Source organism: Lolium perenne, chromosome 4 (assembly GCF_019359855.2).
Source record: "Lolium perenne isolate Kyuss_39 chromosome 4, Kyuss_2.0, whole genome shotgun sequence".
NCBI classification, from domain to species: domain Eukaryota; kingdom Viridiplantae; phylum Streptophyta; class Magnoliopsida; order Poales; family Poaceae; genus Lolium; species Lolium perenne.
Window position 1 is genome coordinate 150,189,584 of NC_067247.2, and position 24,011 is coordinate 150,213,594.

The window sequence follows — 24,011 nt, forward strand, 5'->3', positions numbered from 1 at the left end:
AATGCCAATCTTTTCAATTTTTAATTCAAATAAAAAGTTTTATTCTTCAACTATACCTTTGGATCTATTTTCATCTTATGTTTGTCACAACCAAAGTGGTGGGAATTATCCCTAGAGTACATATCACCTCACACTTCTTTTTATCTATATGAATCCACTCATATTCTTATCATCAATAAAGTCACTCATTGACGTCATCTCCTCAACATCATGCCTTGGCCTACACACATGGATGTTGTGCATCTCTTTGTTTGTTCACTTATGTTTGGCAAGGATGGAGCCGGCCATTGTCTATGCATGGCAATTTCGGCCAGCCATTCCTCTCTATTTTTCTTCCTCTACAAGACTTGCCTCCCAACTACCCCAATCAATAAATGAGCAGCCTCCCAACCCACCCAATCAATGAGGAGGCAGCCACCATCCTCCCTCTTTATAAGGAGCTTGGCCGGCCACACCTCCTCTCCTTTGCCTCATTTCTTTTCACTCCCTAGTATTTCCTCCACTCCCTCACACTCTCCTCCTCCACTTCCCCACGAAAATGGTGCTCCCCTTGCTCCCATGGCCGGCCATGGCCATGGCAAGCCACCAAGATGAAGCTCTCCCCCTCCCTCAAGCTCATCCTCACCATGAGAGCCTCCCTCTCCTTCTTCTCCCTAACCCTAGATGGTTTTCTCTCCTCTTCTTCTTCCTCCATTGCTAAGATTGGATCTTGATGCAGGTGCATGTTGGTCTAAGCATGGAGAAGCTTGAGCTATCCTCAGATCTGAAGCTCTTGACCTAAGTTCGTCCAAAATCTTGCTGTAATTTCTGCCATCTTGCTGTTTCAGATTCTGGTATGATCTTGTAAAATCCGCCAAATCTCGTGTGCAGATCCAAATCGAGTGATTCAAAGTTCCGCAGATAGGTATTGAAAAGATCTACAACTTGGCATTGGTCTCATCCTCAAATTCGTTACGGATTTTGCACGGTAAATAAAGTTCTGCAAACATGCAGAATCACTGTTTGTTAGATTTCTTCCGTTTTACAAAACCTTTTTGAGCAAACTCAACTGTGGGTGAAAGCTCTCTCCAGTATCTTCATTTTGGCGTTGGTTTCACTTCAAATGACCTCCTGAAATTGAAACGGTTCACAGATCAAGATCTGGTCAGATCTGATTTTGTCGAATTAAACCAGGATCTTGGAGGCGGATTTTTGAATGAACCCAATTGGGTAAGAACCACCTATTCAATACCTTTCAGATGCAGCTGACCTCATATTTTTATGATTTGTGTATGATTTTTGATGAATTAAACATATTCTGTGTGTTCTGCAGACATGGCTGTTAGCTTTTAAATCATCAAAAATCCATTTTTGAACCTAATTGTGTGATTCCAATTATGTAGGATTACTGAATGTTTTCTTAATCATCTCAAACAAGATTCAAACCTTTATCTATTCTGCAACTCCATAGTTAAAGCAAATGGTGAAAACATGCAGTAAACTTGTAAATCAAATTGTGAGAGTTTCAGAAACAATTTGAACCCAAATCCAATTGTGTGTGAATCTCTGTTTAAATATCTTTCGAATGCCAGTGGCCTCATATTTTTAGGATTTTTCTACGATTTATGGCTTACAGATCTTGTTTTCTGTACAGTCAGATTCAAAGAAATTCCTAAAATTGTAGGTTTAATATTTTTGGGTGATTCCAATTGGGTTAGTCTTGTATTAGTACTGGCTATATAGGAAAAATATTATTAGTCTCTGTTAATACATATGTGTTGCTGTTAGTAATGTTTATGTGTGACATGCATTGTTGAAGCAAAACTTTTCGGTTTATTTGAAACCCTTGACCAACTCTTTTTAGTAGAGATGGGCAACCTTTGTTTTATGCTTGCAAAACAAAACCTCTGCAATTTAACTTTAGCTCTTTTGTTTTGCTTAAGTCTTCAAATGGTGGGGCATATCATTTGCTCCTATTCTTGTGTAGTGTTATGTAAGCTTCTTAAAATAGGGAGAATGATTGCCCGCTTTTCCAAAAATGTTTCAAATTATAATGTGAATGTTTTTGTTGCCAAACTAATGCACTTGTCATCTTTATGATGTTATCTACCAGGGGATATTTGGTTTATACCATGGTGATAACCGAGAGAGGCAATTCCTAAGTTGTGATGCACTCATACCTTTACTAGGTAAATAAAATGGGTTCTCTTTTAGTTGCTTTGTAGTATCTATAAGTTCTTTGTATGTTAGCCTGTAGTAAGGTGGTTAGCTATTGCTTGTTGATTGTTGAATGTTGCATGCTTGTTATGATTGGTGCAATGTGATTGATTGTGTTCCTTTTATATTTTCCGACGATAGATGCGAACGATTCCGGGGAAGAAGAAGAAGTGGTTCGGACAAGGATTTTATTTATATTGACGGGATTCTTATATTGATGAAGTTGAAGAAGTCCAGGGACAAATAAGCCAAGGCAAGCCATCTTTTGATCTCTGATTCGGTATCTAGTTGGATGTCATTTGTTGATATCCAAAGCACCTTGGTTCTATGTGTGTTGTTCTCCTAATTATTGTCATCTATGTATGGTTGCTAGTGGAGTACTCCCTAGTGGTGATACTCCACTATTGTCTTTGTGATATTGGGATGCATGGGATCATGGTCATGCTATTCCACTTGGTTATCTTGTATGCTCAACTTGAGCATGTCTCATCGCAAGATAATGACTTACACCACACCCACCCCCTTTGTAGTATAGAGGTATCAATGTCATGATCTCAGTATATTCTCAATGTGAGAGGAGTATGCCGTGTACACATTGGAGAGTATGTTGGATAGTGATACTCCACTATCTAAGTTGTATTTTTAGCAACACAAATCTGATTGTATAATCCTCCTTGGGTTGTCATAATACATGCTTACCTTAAGCAAGTATGATCCACTCCATTACATTTTTTTTCACCATCTATGGCGTGATGACTTCCATCTCGGCCGTAGTGCAATAGTAGTTCCACTCATGAAACTTTAGGTTGGGAACCCCTCAAGGTTTACCTTGTTGTAAATGTTTATGAAAACCTTGGGTGAGGCAAATCTTACCCAAGCGTATGGTTTATGAAAGGAAAGGATCTTGACAAAGATGGTTGGAAAGAGGAAAGTGTGTGTGACTTGGGTTTTTGAGAAAAACGACACATGGTTCTTTGTATTCGCCCGGAACAATTACACAGCGCAACCACATTATCCAAAGTGGGTACGGGCTTAGTTCGACGTCTGTTGAAATTGGCATGAGCACCCTTCACAACTTTCTAGGGAGGGTCACGACGACCTCTGACGCCGGGTTGCGCTCTGGAGGAGGCAATACACTGTAGTTGCCTATAGCCGGACGATTACTGAGGGTCTTCCGTCATGGCGCCGGAGATACGCTCAAAAGGAGGTATGCTGCCGGGGTGCCGGGAAGGGGTAAGCCCGCAGGGAAGGACTCATGTCAAGGGAGACGGGCGAAGGACTATGACCGATTATCCGAGCCTCGCATACTTTTGTATGTCGAACCGGGGATGATCCCGGCGGATTTATCGGTTCTTGTGGTGAAAGTGCGCACACTCTGCAGAGTTAAAACTATTCGAATAGCCGCGTCCGCGGTCATGGACGGTTGGGATGGCCGTTACAGAGCTGTGTCGAGTTTTGGTTTTGAAAATGATTTCCAAAGGAAATGCGTGAGTTGGAAGTACCGGAACGGTACGGGAAAGATGTGGTGTCGACCACATGGAGATGGTCGAGGGTTTGGAATGTAAATTGGGTTGCTCCCTTCCTAGTGTTTCATGTAGAGGAACTTTTCTTTAACAAAGATATAGAGATGTCATAGGACTTCCCTAGCATTCCCATCAAATGAGATGGCGGTATGCTAACTTTTCTTTAACAAAGATATAGAGATGTCATAGGACTTCCCTAGCATTCCCATCAAATGAGATAGCGTTATGCTAACTTTTCTTTAACAAAGATATAGAGATGTCATAGGACTTCCCTAGCAATCCCATCAAATGAGATGGTGGTATGCTAACTCTTCTTTAACAAAGATATAGAGATGTCATAGGACCACCATAGTGTCCGCATCACTTGAGATGCCGGTATGCTATATCAACAAGAGAAACTATTTCTCTTTCACATGCTTTATCCACGAGAGAAACTATTCTTCCTCTCTTGTCTTCTCTAGTTAGAATTGTTATCACCTTCTTGATGGTTTTGCGAGTACAATTCCAATGTACTCACGGCTTTGTCCCTGGCTATTTACTTGGCCAGACTTGGAGGAACACGATGGATGAAGAAGGAGTTGGCGACGTCTATGCGAGCTAGGAACGTCTTCCCAGTCAGTTGCCTGTAGGGTTATGGCAGATGACTTGGGTACTGCGCTGCTGAAGTGACGATGCTACTCTGATGTCTAGTTAGACCCTTCGAGGCTATTATGTAAGTATTGGTCATGTGACCATGTTGTAATTTTCTTATTCCGCTTTGTAATGGATGGTGTAATTTGATATCAGTTCGGTTATGTGTTCACGGCGCACTGATCATGGGATCGTGAACTGTATACATAACAGGGAATTTCGGACAGCTAGTCCGGGGTGCCCACATAAACATTAAATACGAGCCTCGATCAGCTCTCAGGTTGTCCTGTGAATCGGCTCAGGGAGCCGATCCACCCATGATTCGTATGAGGTCTACGATAACATGGTGGTCCTGCTTGATCAATATAAAGCTAAAACGACCTACGACGATTTAGGGTTTTCACCGCATAATCGGAGCATCCTACACGTGATTGAGCCTGGCAGCCACTGATACGTCTCCGACGTATCGATAATTTCTTGTGTTCCATGCCACATTATTGATGTTATCTACATGTTTTATGCACACTTTATGTCATATTCGTGCATTTTCTAGAACTAACCTATTAACAAGATGACGAAGTGCCAGTTCCTGTTTTCTGTTGTTTTTGGTTTCAGAAATCCTAGTAACGAAATATTCTCGGAATCGGACGAAATCAACGCCCAGGTTCCTATTTTGCCTGGAAGCATCCAGAACACCCGAGGGCCGCCAGAGAGGGGGCACAGGCCCACCAAACCACAGGCCGGCGTGGCCAGGGGGGGCCCGCGCCACCCTATGGTGTGGGCACCCCTTCGACCCTCCTGCGCCGCCTCTTCGCCTATAAAAAGCCTCCGTCGCGAAAACCCTGATACGATTGACGAAACCCACAGAAACCTTCCATAGCCGCCGCCATCGCGAGGCCAAGATCTGGGGGACAGGAGTCTCTGTTCCGGCACGCCGCCGGAACGGGGAAGTGCCCCCGGAAGGCTTCTCCATCGACACCGCTGCCATCTCCACCGCCATCTTCATAACCACTGCTGCTCCCATGAGGAGGGAGTAGTTCTCCATCAAGGCTCGGGGCTGTACCGGTAGCTATGTGGTTCATCTCTCTCCTATGTGCTTCAATACAATAATCTCATGAGCTGCCTTACATGATTGAGATTCATATGATGATGCTTGTAATCTAGATGTCGTTATGCTAGTCAAGTGAATTTTACTTATGTGATCTCTGGAGACTCCTTGTCCCACGTGTGTAAAGGTGACAGTGTGTGCACCGTGTGGGTCTCTTAGGCTATATTTCACAGAATACTTATTCACTGATGAATAGCATAGTGAGGTGCTTATTTATATCTCTTTATGATTGCAATGTGTTTGTATCACAATTTATCTATGTGCTACTCTAGCAATGTTATTAAAGTAGTCTATTCCTCCTTCACGATGTAATGGTGACAGTGTGTGCATCCGTGTTAGTACTTGGTTTATGCTATGATCATGATCTCTTGTAGATTATGAAGTTAATTATTGCTATGATAGTACTGATGTGATCTATTCCTCCTACATATGCATGAAGGTGACAGTGTGCATGCTATGTTAGTACTTGGTTTAGTCTTTTGATCTATCTTACACTATAAGGTTACTAAAATATGAACATTAATTGTGGAGCTTGTTAACTCCGGCATTGAGGATTCGTGTAATCCTACGCAATGTGTTCATCATCCAACAAGAGTGTAGAGTATGCATTTATCTATTCTGTTATGTGATCAATATTGAGAGTGTCCACTAGTGAAAGTGTAATCCCCAGGCCTTGTTCCTAAATACTGCTATCGTTGCTTGTTTACTGTTTTACTGCGTTACTACTGCTGCAATACTACCACCATCAACTACACGCCAGCAAGCTATTTTCTGGCATCGTTGCTACTGCTCATACTTATTCATACCACCTGTATTTCACTATCTCTTCGCCGAACTAGTGCACCTATTAGGTGTGTTGGGGACACAAGAGACTTCTTGCTTTGTGGTTGCAGGGTTGCATGAGAGGGATATCTTTGACCTCTTCCTCCCTGAGTTCGATAAACCTTGGGTGATCCACTTAAGGGAAAACTTGCTGCTGTTCTACAAACCTCTGCTCTTGGAGGCCCAACACTGTCTACAGGAAAAGGAGGGGGAAGTAGACATCAAGCTATTTTCTGGCGCCGTTGCCGGGGAGGAAAGGTAAAAGGTACTCACACTCCGGACCTCGGCTACTAAGCTATTTTCCGGCGCTGTAAGTACTCGAAGCTATTTCCTTTAGATCCTGCAATTGCATCTTTTTGTTTCTTGTTTACACTAGTTTGGCATAATGGACAAGAATGATCTTCTTATTCTATTTCCTGATTTAAAACATGGATTGTTTGATGCGAAAATTAAAAAACCTATGGAATCTTATTTGCATGCTGGTAGTAATATTAGTATGAACGCTTTGAACACCATTGTTGATAATGATATAGAAAGTTCTAAGCTTGGGGAAGCTGGTTTTCATGATCTTTTTAGTCCCCCAAGCATTGAGGAGAAAATTTTCTTTGATGATACTTTGCCTCCTATTTATGATGATTATAATGATAGTGGTCTTTTGGTGCCACTTACTATGGAGAGTAATTTTTATGATGATAATACTATGCCTCCTACACTTGATAAGAATAATAATGATAGCTACTTTGTTGAATTTGCTCCCACTACAACTAATAAAATTGATTATGCTTATGTGGAGAGTGATAATTTTATGCATGAGACTCATGATAAGAATGCTTTATGTGATGGTTATATTGTTGAGTTTGCTCATGATACTACTGAAAGTTATTATGAGAGAGGAAAATATGGTTGTAGAAATTTTCATGTTACTAAACTGCCTCTCTATGTGCTGAAATTTTTGAAGCTATACTTGTTTTATCTTCCTATGCTTGTTACTTTGCTCTTCATGAACTTGTTTATTTACAAGATTCCTTTGCATAGGAAGCATGTTAGACTTAAATGTGTTTTGAATTTGCCTCTTGATGCTCTCTTTTGCTTCAAATATTATTTCTTGCGAGTGCATCATTAAAACTGCTGAGCCCATCTTAATGGCTATAAAGAAAAGAACTTCTTGGGAGATAACCCATGTGTTATTTTGCTACAGTACTTTGTTTTATATTTGTGTCTTGGAAGTTGTTTACTACTGTAGCAACCTCTCCTTATCTTAGTTTTGTGTTTTGTTGTGCCAAGTGAAGCCTCTAATCGAAGGTTGATACTAGATTTGGATTTCTGCGCAGAAACAGATTTCTATCTGTCACGAATCTGGGCTGTTTTCTCTGTAGAAAAATCAGAAAAATATGCCAATTTACCTGCGTGTTCCTCAGATATGTACGCAACTTTCATTAGTTTTGAGTTTTCTGATTTGAGCAACGGAAGTATTTATTAAAAATTCGTCTTTACGGACTGTTCTGTTTTGACAGATTCTGCCTTTTATTTCGCATTGCCTCTTTTGCTATGTGGGATGGATTCCTTTGTTCCATTAAACTCCAGTAGCTTTGGGCAATGTCCAGAAGTGTTAAGAATGATTGTGTCACCTCTGAACATGTGAGTTTTTGATTATGTACTAACCCCTCTAATGAAGTTTATGAGAAGTTTGGTGTGAAGGAAGTTTTCAAGGGTCAAGAGAGGAGGATGATATACTATGATCAAGAAGAGTGAAAAGTCTAAGCTTGGGTATGCCCCGGTGGTTCACCCCTGCATATATCAAGAAGACTCAAGCGTCTAAGCTTGGGGATGCCCAAGGCATCCCCTTCTTCATCGACAACATTATCAGGTTCCTCCCCTGAAACTATATTTTTATTCCATCACATCTTATGTGCTTTTCTTGGAGCGTCGGTTTGTTTTTGTTTTTGTTCGTGTTTGAATAAATTGGATTACATCATGCTTGTGTGGGAGAGAGACACGCTCCGCTGGTTCGTATGAACACATGTGTTCTTAGCTCATAATATTCATGGCGAAGTTTCTTCTTCGTTAAATTGTTATATGGTTGGAATTGGAAAATGATACACGTAGTAATTGCTATTAATGTCTTGGGTAATGTGATACTTGGCAATTGTTGTGCTCATGATTAAGCTCTTGCATCATATGCTTTGCACTCATTAATGAAGAAATACATAGAGCATGCTAAAATTTGGTTTGCATATTTGGTTTCTCTAAGGTCTAGATAATTTCTAGTATTGAGTTTGAACAACAAGGAAGACGGTGTAGAGTCTTATAATGTTTTCAATATGTCTTTTATGTGAGTTTTGCTGCACCGGTTCATCCTTGTGTTTGTTTCAAATAAGCCTTGCTAGCCTAAACCTTGTATCGAGAGGGAATACTTCTCATGCATCCAAAATACTTGAGCCAACCACTATGCCATTTGTGTCCACCATACCTACCTACTACATGGTATTTCTCTGCCATTCCAAAGTAAATTGCTTGAGTGCTACCTTTAATCAATTCAAAATTTATCACCTCTGATTTGTGTCAATGTTTTATAGCTCATGAGGAAGTATGTGGTGTTTATCTTTCAATCTTGTTGGGCAACTTTCACCAATGGACTAGTGGCTTCATCCGCTTATCCAATAATTTTGCAAAAAGAACTGGTAATGGGATTCCCAGTCCCAAATTAATTAACTTAAATAGACACTCCTCCATGGTATGTGATTGTTGGACGGCACCCGAAGGATTCGGTTAGCCATGGCTTGTGTAAGCAAAGGTTGGGAGGAGTGTCATCATAATAAAACTAAAATAAAAAGGCACTCCTTCATGGTATGAGATTGTTGGCAGGCACCCGAGGATTCGGTTAGCCATGGTTTGTGAAAGAAAGGTTGGAAGGAGTGCCATCCAAAAATAAAATAAAATGGGAGCCGCTCTTTGAAGGTTTGTCTGGCAAGGTTGTTAGAGTACCCGCTACCATTCGTTGACAACAACATACACCTCTCAAAACTTTATTTTTATGCTCTCTTTATGTTTTCAAAACAAAAGCTCTAGCACAAATATAGCAATCGATGCTTTTCCTCTATGGAGGACCATTCTTTTACTTTTATTGTTGAGTCAGTTCACCTATTTCTCTCCACCTCAAGAAGCAAACACTTGTGTGAACTGTGCATTGATTCTTACATATCTGCATATTGCATTTGTTATATTACTTTGCATTGACAACTATCCATGAGATATACATGTTACAAGTTGAAAGCAACCGCTAAAACTTAATCTTCCATTGTGTTGCTTCAATGTCTCTACTATGAATTATTGCTTTACGAGTTAACTCTTATGCAAGACTTATTGATGCTTGTCTTGAAGTGCTATTCATGAAAAGTCTTTGCTATATGATTCACTTGTTTACTCATGTCATTTACATTGTTTCGATCGCTGCATTCACTACATATGCTTTACAAATAGTATGATCAAGGTTATGATGGCATGTCACTCCAGAAATTATCTGTGTTATCGTTTTACCTGCTCGGGACGAGCAGAACTAAGCTTGGGGATGCTGATACGTCTCTGACGTATCGATAATTTCTTGTGTTCCATGCCACATTATTGATGTTATCTACATGTTTTATGCACACTTTATGTCATATTCGTGCATTTTCTGGAACTAACCTATTAACAAGATGTCGAAGTGCCAGTTCCTGTTTTTGGTTTCAGAAATCCTAGTAACGAAATATTCTCGGAATCGGACGAAATCAACGCCCAGGTTCCTATTTTGCCCGGAAGCATCCAGAACACCCGAGAGCTGCCAGAGAGGGGGCACAGGCCCACCAAACCACAGGCCGGCGCGGCCAGGGGGGGCCCGCGCCACCCTATGGTGTGGGCACCCCTTCGACCCTCCTGCGCCGCCTCTTCGCCTATATAAAGCCTCCGTCGCGAAAACCCTGATACGATGGACGAAACCCACAGAAACCTTCCAGAGCCGCCGCCATCGCGAGGCCAAGATCTGGGGGACAGGAGTCTCTGTTCCGGCACGCCGCCGGAACGGGGAAGTGCCCCCGGAAGGCTTCTCCATCGACACCGCTGCCATCTCCACCGCCATCTTCATCACCGCTGCTGCTCCCATGAGGAGGGAGTAGTTCTCCATCGAGGCTCGGGGCTGTACCGGTAGCTATGTGGTTCATCTCTCTCCTATGTGCTTCAATACAATAATCTCATGAGCTGCCTTACATGATTGAGATTCATATGATGATGCTTGTAATCTAGATGTCGTTATGCTAGTCAAGTGAATTTTACTTATGTGATCTCCGGAGACTCCTTGTCCCACGTGTGTAAAGGTGACAGTGTGTGCACCGTGTGGGTCTCTTAGGCTATATTTCACAGAATACTTATTCACTGATGAATAGCATAGTGAGGTGCTTATTTATATCTCTTTATGATTGCAATGTGTTTGTATCACAATTTATCTATGTGCTACTCTAGCAATGTTATTAAAGTAGTCTATTCCTCCTTCACGATGTAATGGTGACAGTGTGTGCATCCGTGTTAGTACTTGGTTTATGCTATGATCATGATCTCTTGTAGATTATGAAGTTAATTATTGCTATGATAGTATTGATGTGATCTATTCCTCCTACATATGCATGAAGGTGACAGTGTGCATGCTATGTTAGTACTTGGTTTAGTCTTTTGATCTATCTTACACTATAAGGTTACTAAAATATGAACATTAATTGTGGAGCTTGTTAACTCCGGCATTGAGGGTTCGTGTAATCCTACGCAATGTGTTCATCATCCAACAAGAGTGTAGAGTATGCATTTATCTATTCTGTTATGTGATCAATGTTGAGAGTGTCCACTAGTGAAAGTGTAATCCCCAGGCCTTGTTCCTAAATACTGCTATCGCTGCTTGTTTACTGTTTTACTGCGTTACTACTGCTGCAATACTACCACCATCAACTACACGCCAGCAAGCTATTTTCTGGCATCTTTGCTACTGCTCATACTTATTCATACCACCTGTATTTCACTATCTCTTCGCCGAACTAGTGCACCTATTAGGTGTGTTGGGGACACAAGAGACTTCTTGCTTTGTGGTTGCAGGGTTGCATGAGAGGGATATCTTTGACCTCTTCCTCCCTGAGTTCGATAAACCTTGGGTGATCCACTTAAGGGAAAACTTGCTGCTGTTCTACAAACCTCTGCTCTTGGAGGCCCAACACTGTCTACAGGAAAGGAGGGGGAACGTAGACATCAGCCACGCAAGATGATAATAAACCAGCCCTAGATAAGGCCTAAAAACCAACATGAAGTTGATTCTCGGAACATCTTATCTAGGGCTAGCAAACCACACCGTACATGCTACTGGATCCTTCAACCCGTTTGCAAGGCCTAACTATGTAGATATTAAACTAATCCTTGAAGAACAAGGAGCAATCATAACAGATCGGATCTACTAAACAAGGATCAAGCAAGGTGCTGCCCTTACACCTAAGATAGATGTAAAGGCAGCTAGATGTCTAAGGGCAGCATGGATAAAAGCATATATCATGGTAAAACAATGCTAACCCTAACATATCTACGATAACTACGTTGCTCGCCATCAACAAGGCTTCAGCACGGGCAACGCATGAACAACGAATAAATGTATACTGCCTAGATCGCAAGATGCGATCTAGGCCGCATGATGCTTACCCGGAAGAAACACTCGAAACAAGGGGTTGACGATGCGCCTAGATTGGTTTGTTGTGAACGTGATTGTTGTCTTTCTCAATAACCCTAGATACATATTTATAGTCCGTAGACTTTCTAACGTGGGAATAATCCCAACCGTGTACGAGCCAAATTCTACCTAACCGACACGTATCCTACTATATTTACACATACACGGGCAAACTAGCCCAAACTTTGTGTACAAGGCCGATTCATGTATATCTTCCGTGTATATTCTTCAAGCCCATCTTAATCACGGCCCACCTCTGATCCGGTCAAATTCTGGTGATAACAGCAGCCTCCCGAGTTTCTTGACGGTTATCGACTTTCGAGTGATGACGTCGAAGACATTACACAGGTCAGTCAGCGTCGCACGAACGTGCGGTTCCATTATCCCTCGGATTGCAACCGGAAGTATCTGCGTCATCATGACATGACAGTCATGAGACTTCATCCCGCTGAAGATTTTTTTCGTCGGGTCCAGCCATCTGCGTATCAGCCCCGCGTAGCCTAGGGGAAATTTGACTTCTAGGAGGCACTTGAAGAATTGTTCGAGCTCATCGGGATTTAGAGTGAAGTAGGAGGGGCGAGGATTTTCGCGCTGCTTGGCCACCCTTTTGCGTTTGCGACCATCCGTCTCCTCCTCCTCAGTTTCCTGGTCAACCGGCGCGAAATGAAGCTCTTTTCTGATATCAAGGGCCATCAGGTCGTGTCTTGCTTTCAACCCATCTTTGGTCCTCTCTGGCATGTTGAGCACAGTGCCAAGCAAGCTATTGCACACGTTCTTCGTGATATGCATGACATCAAGGCTATGAGGCGTACCGAGGATCTTCCAGTACGACAAGTCCCAAAACATGGACCTCCTTTTCCATACCCCCAAGAGCGGCCCGGGTTCCTTTATCTTTCTCTTGTCTCCTTTCTTCCGCTTCTGGATCTTTATCTTACCTGCCGGAGGGCAGTCTTTCCAGTTTTTCAACAGAGTATCTATCTCTTCGCCGATTCGCCTAGGTGGAGGTCCCTCGACCTCATCCTTCCCATTTAACAGGTCTCCACGCTTCCTCCACGGGTCATTCTTGGGAAGCCACATTCGATGCCTCATGTAGACGGTTTTTAAAGACCCGGGATCCTTACCCAGCTGTAAAAACGGCGTCTTTTCTATGCACCTCACACATGCCTTGCGTCCGTGGCACACCTGGCACGCGATATATCCGTATCCAAGATAGTCCTGCACCATCGTCAACAGTGCGGCTTTCATATGGAAAGTTTCTTGTCCGTAGGCGTCCCAAGTTTCTATCCCTTCCTCCCACAGAGTGACTAGCTCCTCCTTCAATAGCTCCAGATACAGGTTGATATCGCTCCCTGGCTGCGTCAGCCCTTGGATTAGCATACTCATGTGTATGTACTTCTTCTTCAGGCATAGCCATGGAGGGAGGTTGTACATCCATACAAACACGGGCCAGGTGTTGTGCTTGCTGCTTTGGTTCCCAAACGGATTGAGTCTGTCGGTGCTCGCACCCAACCTGATGTTCCTTGGTTCTTTCCTGAATTCTTCGTAATACTCATCGTCTAATGTTTTCCACTGGCTTGCATCCGAAGGGTGTGTTAGCACTGGGTTTTCAACACATTCTACATCACGCATCACCGCCTCCTTTCTTTCCGCGGGCCAGCGCATGAGCTTTGCTTCCTTGGGGTCCACGAAGTACCGCTGCAGATGGGGCGTGAGCGGGAAGTACAACACAACTTTTCGAGGAGATTTTCTTGTCCCTCTCTTGTATCGAGATTCGCCACACTGTGGGCATGTATCGAGATTGGCATGCTCGTTCCGATATATTACGCAGTCACTGATGCAGGCGTGGTATTTCTGGTGCGGTAAATCGAGAGGGCACACGATTTTCTTGGCCTCCTGTAGGCTACCGGCACACGTATTATCTTTAGGAAAGTGGATCTTCAAGTATCCGAAGAGTTTGTCCACACTTGTGTCCGTCCATTTGTGCTTTGCCTTCATCTCCATAATATCGAGAGCGTATCTCAGACGGCTCTCCTCCGTCCCACGAGCTGCATCGTACAACGGAGTTCTCGAGTCTACCTCGAGTTGATCCAGCTGAGCCTTCCGTCTACCAGCGATTTTGGGGTCGGTCGATGTGTTACTGAGAAGAAGTTCTTGAACATGACGGTCCTGCACGGCCACGGTTAGTGGGGTATTTCTACTCATGTCCTCGTCGGCCGCATGTTCTTCCCGGCCTTCTTGATCACCATCAACGTGTGCGCCATCCTCTTCAACCTCGTCTCCATTGCCGTATGGGGCATCCTCTTCATCACCTTCATTATCATCATCTCCACCATCATCATCTCCATCATCATCACCTTCAATATCATCATCTCCATCATCACTCATCCACTGAGTATGCCCCTCCATGAAACTATACCTGAGCAGGTGCTCATTCACTATGCCCAAAAAGGGGTCGAACAACGACCCTAGCTTGCATCTTCGACAAGGACACATTATATCCTTTCGCTTTTTTTGATACATGTCGGCCACCGCGCGTTCCACGTATCTATCCACAACACTTTCCCTCATCTTGATGACCATCGTCGCCTACAAGACAAGATAATTTATTACAATCGCCGCCTCGGTTTTCACGAAAAAATTCGGCATGACCTTTGCTAAATATTGTCATGCTGGAGTTCCAAAAATTCGCCGGAATGGAAGTTAATCAACATTCCGGCAAAACATTGGCAACTCAATGTTCCTGCACACGTCAACAAATGCAAAACAATGCATTTACATATATGGAACCGCGCCTTTTGCCATCATTAGTGACATAACCGCGACTTTTCACCAACTCATGAACATTCCACTCATTAGTTATATACCTATTAGTTGACGCAACGTCCAAAAGCACCGGAGAGACGCCACACGTCGACTTTATGCTCGAGAGATCTAGATATCTAGAAATAGAGAGATCTAGCTAGATCTAGTGGAAAAGGTGGTGGGAGGAGATAGATCTAGATCTAGATCATGCAAATCATGCTAGAGGGGCTAGGTAGTGCATGATTTGCTCAAATACATCATATTTTGTTAGTTGAAATAGCTAAAATAGGTGGGGGAATGAGCTAACTAGTGCTTGGGTTGATTTGCCATCACATATGAGTGTGTGTGGGTGGTAGTAGGTGGCTGGTCGTCTTAATGGCCAGCCCCAGGTTACCGCCGGCGCTTAGACATCAAAATGCCAGCGGTAGAGCCCGTTACCGCCGGCATCTACGGGTCAGAAACACCGACGGTAAGTGAAGGCTGGGTGGCCCACCCTTGCGCGGCGGTAGGGCCCGTTACCCCCGGCGTCAACAGCCCACGTTTGCCGGCGGTAGAGCCCGTTACCCCCGACGCCTTTGGGGCCAATTCGCCGAGGGTAACGCCAGGCCCAATTGTGTACCCGCGGCCCATTGTATCGTCGGCGCCTTCGTGCCCATTTCGCCGGCGGTAATGGAGGCACCCCCGGCGCCATCCTACCTCCTGCGCCGGCGGTAGTGTTAGGCCCCCCTGGAAGGTATTACCGCTGGCCTCTTCAACTCGTATTTGCCGGCGGTAAGGAGTGCGGCTATAAGCCTTTTCCTAGTAGTGTTTTGAGGTAAGTTTAGAAATATAAAACTTGAGTAATTGTCATGTGGAAAACAAACAACACTTTCATTCATAGGAAACAACACACATTACAAGCTAACACATTAATGGTTTTAAGAACCATTTCTCCAAGCTACGATACAAGGGACCCTGATACAACTCACACCTACACAAGTGAACAAGTGCACTACTCATCATCTACATCTATCGGGATGTAGTCATCTTCTCCGGCATCCATGAACTCATAGTCCTCCACATCAGTGTTCTCATCCTCTTCAAAGTCATCATCATCACTCAGGAAAGCAGCTCCTCCCTGAATGTCTTCACCTTCTTCTTCCATCTCCCTCAGCTGAGTCGCCTGGGCCTGAACAGTTGCCTCCAGGGATGCTATCTTCGCGCGAAGGCGGGCTATGGTGGAGTCCTTCTTGGCTCACTGCTGGCGGAGTGTCTTGCGATCCTTGGCCAGCATCTTGATGGTCTCAGTCTGCTGAGACAGGTGGAGGTGAGTCTGGTTGGCGTAGATGCGGGAGTTGTCCAGCTCCTTCTGAGTCTCATGCAGCATAAAGTCCAGGTGCTCCACGTGGTGCTTCAGCTTGGGGTGGGACTGCAGGTCCATGGGTCCTCCAATGGAGTCGTGCCTCGCGAAGTGAGCGAAGCGAGAGTCCTGAATCCCAATCACATTCTGCCCGCACAGATGGGCAAGTGCTTCCTGAAGAGCACGAGCGAGTCCATCCAGCCAGTTGCTCTCCCGGATGGTGAAGTGGATCCTCTCGGAAGTGGGAGGCTCCATCCTGCCTCTCAGATCCACAACAATAACCCACTGTAGTTCACCTCCAGGCTGGTCGTTGACTTGAGTTCCGAAGAACTCCGGGTGTGGGCGCCCGAGATGCATAGACAAAGCATCCAAGTCCCTCTTGAAAATCAAGTTACCACCGTTGTCTAGCTGGTAAAATTTGGTCTGGTTGAGTGGCTCCATCTGTAAGGGAATTGGAGAAGTAAGTTAGAGAAGTGCAAGTGTATCAAAATTTTATGTAGAATTTCAAAGTGAAGCATGAATTTCATATTTTGAAAAAGGTCTCAAGGGTAAGAGTGTGAATAGATTTTTCGCAAATATTCACCTTATTTGTTTTTGAAATTAAGTTTTTCAAACGTCCATTCTAACTAGGGTCTTCTAAGGTCAAACAATGGCTCTGATACCAACTTGTCAACACCCGGATTTTTAAGTCCAGATGCCTATTATGCCATATATCGCAATCCCAGGAAGATTGTTGTTGCGAGACATAACAGTTGATATCATAAGCCATCATTCATTACAAACCATAGTCGTCTTACAAATATAGATCACATGATCCAATATTACACAAATAGTTGATCTAATGATCAACGAACACATTACATAGCGAAAGCGTAGAAGTAGTGGACTATCTAATCCACAGGCCAACGCTTGACGTCAGTAGATACTCCTAGTTGTCGTAGACGTCTTGCTGGCCGTCATCTTTGTACTGCTGCTCTTCTTCATAGTCTGGCCATTTGAATAGCCAGGGACACAGCCGTGAGTACTTTAAATTACTCGCAAACTAATACTAGTGTAAGTGCTATCAAATTTATTAAGAGGGTGCTAAGCTCTAGGTTTATTTGCATAAAGCCAATTTTGGTTCACAATCATTTAATAAAAGACTCTTCATTTGCTAACTAACTCAAGTGGGAACATTAGTGTCATTCCCACAACTCAGTTGTGATTCAAGTCAAGTCACCTTCAAATCATCATCCTTTTTCAGAAAACATCTGACAACGGTACAGTATGGCCTTTCCAATTGTCCGTAAACATGGACACGGCTATTCGAATAGGTTTACACTCTGCAGAGGTTACACACTTGTGCCACAACATTTGATTTCATCCGTCAGGGATAGCCCTGAATAATCGTAACTCAGTACGCGGATCATCAACCATAACCTTTCACTTACATACCCTAGTATAGGCACCTCTCCCCATGAGCTTGGCCTCCCAGTGAAGACAAACCGTCATCCTGGGAACTGCATAGGGCTTGGGCCGGACATTCACCTCATTTCACATCATTTCACTTTCAATGGAGGCAGCCTCGGCATAACCCCTATGATGCTTGTTTAGAGGGAACCCATACTAAGATGCATAAACTTCCTGTTAAGCCCTACCCATAATCATTTATTGTGGGGGTACTAAATAATTGGAAAGGTATCGCATCCAAACCCAACCATCAGTTTTTATCAAAATCATCATGTCATTCAAGTCATATTCACCTTCAAAATCTTTCAAAGTCCTTTTATTTCACATGTTCCCATCTAGAGTAGTCAGTTTTATTTATTAGCACTAGCACTAGTCATGAGGGGTGCTAACTATATTGTAGCCCTCTAGGCTAAATTTGATACTCTTGTAGTACTCTATATTTAGACCAAAGTTAACTATAAAAGTAAGCTTTAATAATCAAGGTAAAGGCTTGTAAGGATAAAACTTGGGATTTGATCATGAAGCATAAAGTAATAGGTGAGTGTGCTTTGCTCTGGTAGAGCTTTGCACTTTGCAAGAATATTAGCTTGCCTTGGTTGGTGTACTGATCAAAGTGGTCTTCTTCTTCCTGGAAGTAGACCTCCTCCTCCTGGTACTCCTCGGTACTAGCGTCTAAAAACGGATACGAGATAACAATCACCAATCAAAGCTTAAGAGCTAGACTAATCACACACAAGGTTCACACAAGCTAATATATCATCACAACATTGCTATCATGTTGGTTGACTTTGATTTCTTCTTAAGAAAAAATAATTTCCTCTCATTACAAATATTGATTAGGGCTTCTCTTTAGTTCTTGGAGAAATAATTTCCTCTCATTGAATCTTGTTAAGATTTAACTTCCTCAAATAATAATGTATGAACCCATGTTGACCAAGGTCAACACTTCATAATCATCATTTGGGAAAATGATTTAAATGAGGTATCACCCTCATACAATTTAACACTAACATAATTGTAATTTAATATCACTAAATAATTCAAGATGAGATGATATAGACCATGGTCACTACCTCATGTTGAGTTACTTGAGACAAGATTTAAATGAGGAAATACCTCTCATAAGATTTAATAACTAGTTTTGGAAAATTTAAATGGACTAGAACTAGCCATAGAGCCATTTCTTATTCTAGCCCATGATCATACAAAGTAACCATGTGATATTTTTACATAAACATGTAGAGTATGTGAAATGTGATTTATGAGAGTTGGAATCAACTCAAAATCAATTTTGGTTGAATTTTAAATAAAGTTTGAAGTTTGAAAAGGCCCTGCCTTGTTATTTTTGTCACATTAATTCTACAAAAGATATAATATTGAGACCAGTGTAGTTAGTTAGATAATTTCATAAGCTTTCTATCCATATCAAATTTACAAATTTTGGCTCAGTGGATCTTCCAAAATTTGAATTTGAACTTGGGTCCAGTATAGAAAATTAAATTGATATGATTAATTCCTATTTGAACTATTGGGCTTGCGCGGGAAAAATCTAAATGGGCCGACGAGGGAAAAGGGAGAAGCCAGCCCAGCAGCGCGTCTTACGCGTGGGCTTCCTGACATATGTGGCCCGCATGTCAGCGGCTCTATAACTCGAAGCGGTAAGTTCTATTCCGGGCCGCAGGATTAGAGGAAGATCCAACGGCGCACGAGCGTCGTCTTCTCCGTTGAGAAGCGAGCTCTCTGGCGGCGAGGGTAGGGGTTCGGGGAGCTAACCAGGGTCCAGCGAGGCTTGGCGATGAGGTACGGCGGTGTTGTCGACGACGGCGGTCCTCCGGGTACCAGCAGCAGCTCCGGGGGCGGGTCCTATCTCCGGCGATCTTGCGGCAGTGCTGCGGGACTCCGGCGATCGATTGAGGGTCTACAAAGGGAATTGGGAAGCGGCATTGCTTGGGGAGGGTTAGGAAGGAGAGGGGAGGCGATTGGCGTGCAGAACTTAGGCGCGGGGAGCCTCCTTTTATAGCTGCGCCGGGGTCTGAGGCGCGTGGCTAGGTCGAGCACGGCGACGGCGGTTTGGAGCGGCGAAGGGGCAAGGTATGGACGTGGTTCTGTTCCTGACGTCCCGGTGGCTGTCACACGCTTGGCGGCACAGTAAACGGCGGTCGGATGCGACGGGGAGGTTGATGTCCGCGGCCATGCCGTGGCGGACGACGGCGACGGAAGCGACGGTGACAAGGCACGGGGAAGGGAGAGAGAGTGTCTACAGCGTTGCTGGTGTCACGGTGACTCGCTGCGCGGGTGCTGATAGCGAGGCGCGGTCGGAGCTGACGAGGCGACGCAGCACTCTGGCACGCCCGTGCATCGCCACCATGCGCGTCCTGGCGTCACTGGTGCGTATGGGCGCGGTCTGTTCTGGCCAGGGCTGGCTAGGTCTTGGTCAAGGGCGTGGATAAGCAGAGTCAAGAGAGTGAGGGGGACCTCCTAGACATGGTGCTGCGAGCTGGCGACGTGTGGAGAGAGAGATGGCTGGGGGTGAGCATGAGCTCATGGCATGGCTTGGCATGGCTCCTCTCCTACCTTGATCAGGGGTGCAAGTGGATGGTGAGGTAGAGGTGAGGTGCAGGGGCACTGTAGATGATCCAGGCCTCCAGGTGCATGCAAAAATCCAATGGTTTTTAGGGTGTGTTGAAATTGTAAAAGGGTGCATACCATGTGTTTGTGAAAATGGCCGAAAGAATCTCATTTTCAAATTTTGCCAAACTTTGTGTTGGAGTTGATTCAAATAAGGTTTAGAACACACAGATGGTGGTGGTGTGAAAAGTTGAAGTGGTTTGTGAAATTTCAAAATGAACCCAATCTAGAATCTGATTGGATGTTCCCTCTTTGTCTCCTTTTATTAAGCAATAGAAAAAGAGTTGGTCAAAGTGGTCAACATCAAAGTTGTTCATCTTGATGAGGTCTTGGATAAGGTGCAAAGAGTTGGGGTAGTTTGGTTTAAGAATATCTTAATCCCGGGGCTCAAAGTGGGTACCCTGATGTGAAACTCAAAAGTGACCATTATCATATGTGATTAAGTTTGGAATTTTCCTTTGATTGGATTTTGGTTTCTTTGATGCAAAAGGGATTCTTTTGAGTTTAGTTGAGTTTCCAAACCAGTGGCACAAAATTATATGGCCTAGCTTAAAGATTTTTAAAAATGGCCATAGGCCCATATGTGAGGTGTTTGCAACTTTCTCAATTTCTTCCCTTTTTCTTATTTGCCTCTTTTTGGTGATCTCAAATGATCATACCCTAGGGTTTTAGCAACTTTGATTAGCACACCAACAATCATCATGGCAATGTCACATAAGTGTGCATGAACACTATGCCTAACACCATAATTAAATAAAAGTTTTTGTTGGTTCTCATTTTTTAAATCTTGGAAACTTCTCCTTTTATTTATTTAAAAATTGGGATGTTACAAATGGGCAACTAGCTTAGTGAAAACATACATGATGATGCATATGGTTCATTGGGCGTAGTTGTGTGCGAAATATTCTTCTACTTCATAAAAACTTCAACGATGAATTGAGTGTATATCTAAGGATATATTTATTTGATGAGGACGAAGTCTGAAACATTTGAATAGATTCAAATAAATTTCAGCATGAAGTGGAAATCATCATAATGGAAAAGTCAAATATCTATGATTGTATCTTGGTGGAAATATTTGAATTACGAGTTTTAGTGAGTTGCGAAATTATTCCACAACTCACGTTTCTCGGAACACCATAGTTATGATGGAGTATTCGAGAGACGTATCCAAGACTTGTTGGATTAATGGTGAGATAAAATAAAATGATGCCATTATATTTTTGTGGATTATGCTTTAGAGATTACCGCTTTTACACTAAATAGAGCGTCACCATAATCCGTTGAAATGACACCATACGAGTTATGGCATGGGTATAAACCCTAATAGTCATTTCTTAAATTTTGGTATGCATAGCATAAGTAAATAAGTTTACAATCAAAATCGGATCAATGTCTTTGTTGATTATCCCAGAGAACAATTTAGGAATTATTTCCACTATGAAGGCAAATAAAAAAGTGGTTGTCGATGTTTCTTTCTTATTTCCAAGAAATTGTTTCTCGCGAAATATTTGAGTGGGAGGACAATGTAACTCGATAAGGTTGATGAACCTGAGCATGATGAGCAGAATAGCGCAGCGTCGGAAATGGTTCCGGAAGTAGCCACGACGCTCATGGCTCCCATGTCTACAAAGTGTTATACCCATGGAGATCAAAGTACCTATTGAACCTTGTAGGTATGGTTTACTTTGTGATAAAAGATTTGAGGACAAAGTATTGATTTTGAAGAATGATAAACCAACTGCATATAAAGAAGCTATGACGGGCCCTGACTCCGTTAAAATGGCTAAAGATATCATCTATAATCAAGCTTGGAGCTTGGTAAACCTTCTGAAGGAATAAATACTTTTTGAAAGTAAATGGATCTATAATTAATAGACTTAGATATAATATCCTTGAAGAAGCTCGACTTGTCGACAGATAGTTTACGACAAAGTTCAAAGAGTTGACTATGATAAGATTAGATCTTCCATAGTGATGCTTATAGTCTATACAAATTATTCTAGTAATCACTACATATTTCTTTTACGAGATATGTTAGTAGGATGTCAGAAACATATTCCTTTGTGGAAGTGTGTATTAAAGCTGTATACAAGATACAACCGAGAGTTTTTCTAGTCCGTAGAACACTAAATAGATATACAAACTTCACTTGATGAAGTGAGTATCACGGAGTTGAAATCTTCACCGGATGAAATAATCAAAAGGTTTTGATTTCATCAGAAACGATGAAGATGCTTGCATTTGCAAGAAATTAAGTGGGAGCGCTAAGAAATATTTATAATACTTGATGTGGATGACATATCGTTGATTAGAAATGATGTAATTTTTACTTGATTAAAAGGTTTCATTGGAAGTTAATTTCATTGAAAGGATATGGACTAAAAACATATTTAGTGTCAAGATCTATGAAGATAGATTGAATATTGAAGTAGTTCAATATGAAAACATTAGGAAAGTGTTCTTTTCCATGTGGAGTTTTAACAAGATTTAAGTTTATTTGACACTCAATAAGTAAAAACACATGAGTGATTTAGATCACGAATAACATGTACACAATCAGATGTTATGTGCTCTAAGGTGTTACGAGCATATACCAGAATCACTCATATGATGATCATTGTACAATAGTAAGAATATCCATTAGTGTTTTGTAAGAACCGAGGATATAAATATATATAGTTTTATATGGGGTAGTGACAAACAAATCGTAGTAAGGTGTTGCAACGATATTAGTTTGGTCACATATAAAAGTGAATTTCAATCTCAATTAGGCTGAGTGTTTATTAAAAGGTAGCACGATGGTCTAGAAGAAAGTTTATGCTAGATTTAGGTGAATTCTAAATATTGTGACGAATTCTACAAACGAATGCATAGTATATTGTTGTTTTGATAATAACCTAGGGTGTTTGTGTCAAGGAGTTATTTTAGAATTTGGTGTTCTGGTAGTGTCATAACTATGGAGCTATATTGTGTATTACAATATTGGTAACATATTTCAGATCGAGGAATTAAGGTTCCACCAGAAGACCAAATATGTACGATTAATGACGACTCATTTGAAAAAAATAAGTGATGCGTGGAGACGCAAATGAATTACAAAGTACACGCAGATTTGAATGTGGTAGATCCGTTGACTAAACCTCTCCCTAGAGCAAAACATGACCTACACCAGAACGCCATGGGTGTTAGCTAAATTATCATGTAATCTAGATTATTGACTCTAGTGCAAGTGGGAGACTGTTGAAGATATGCCCAAGAGGCAATAATAAAGTTGTTATTATTATATTTTTGTGTTTATGATAAATGTTTGCATCCCATGCTATAATTGTATTAACCGGAAATATTAATACTTGTGTGTTTTGTAAACATAAAAGAGTCCCTAGTAAGCCTCTTGTTAAACTAGCTTGTTGATTAATAGATGATCATAGTTTCATGATCATGAACATTGAATGTTATTAATAACAAGATCATATCATTAGGTGAATGATGTGATGGACATACACCCATAGTAAGTGTAGCTTATGATTAAGCCATTAAGTTCGTTTTGCGTTAAGCTTTAAGATACATAGTAACCTAATCCTTCGACCATGAGATCATGTTAAATCACCTACACTGGATGGATGCTTTGATGACATCAAACAATACTTCGTACATGGGTAGTTTTAAAGGTGGCATTAAGTGTTCGGAAATTATAGGTTGAAGAACGTGGATCAATAGTGGGATTTGTCAATCCAAATGGTGGATAGATATATTCTGGACCCTCTCGGTGGAATGACA

The 24,011-nt window shown here is 42.4% G+C and overlaps 1 long non-coding RNA gene across 1 annotated transcript; it reads left to right on the forward strand.

Annotated features, from left to right (window-relative positions):
• The first annotated feature begins 1,187 nt into the window (after positions 1-1,187).
• LOC139830934 (uncharacterized) lies at positions 1,188-2,736 on the forward strand. Its single transcript, XR_011744465.1, has 3 exons — positions 1,188-1,209; positions 2,093-2,168; positions 2,338-2,736. It is a non-coding gene; the product is annotated as an uncharacterized lncRNA (long non-coding RNA).
• The last annotated feature ends 21,275 nt before the right edge of the window (positions 2,737-24,011 follow it).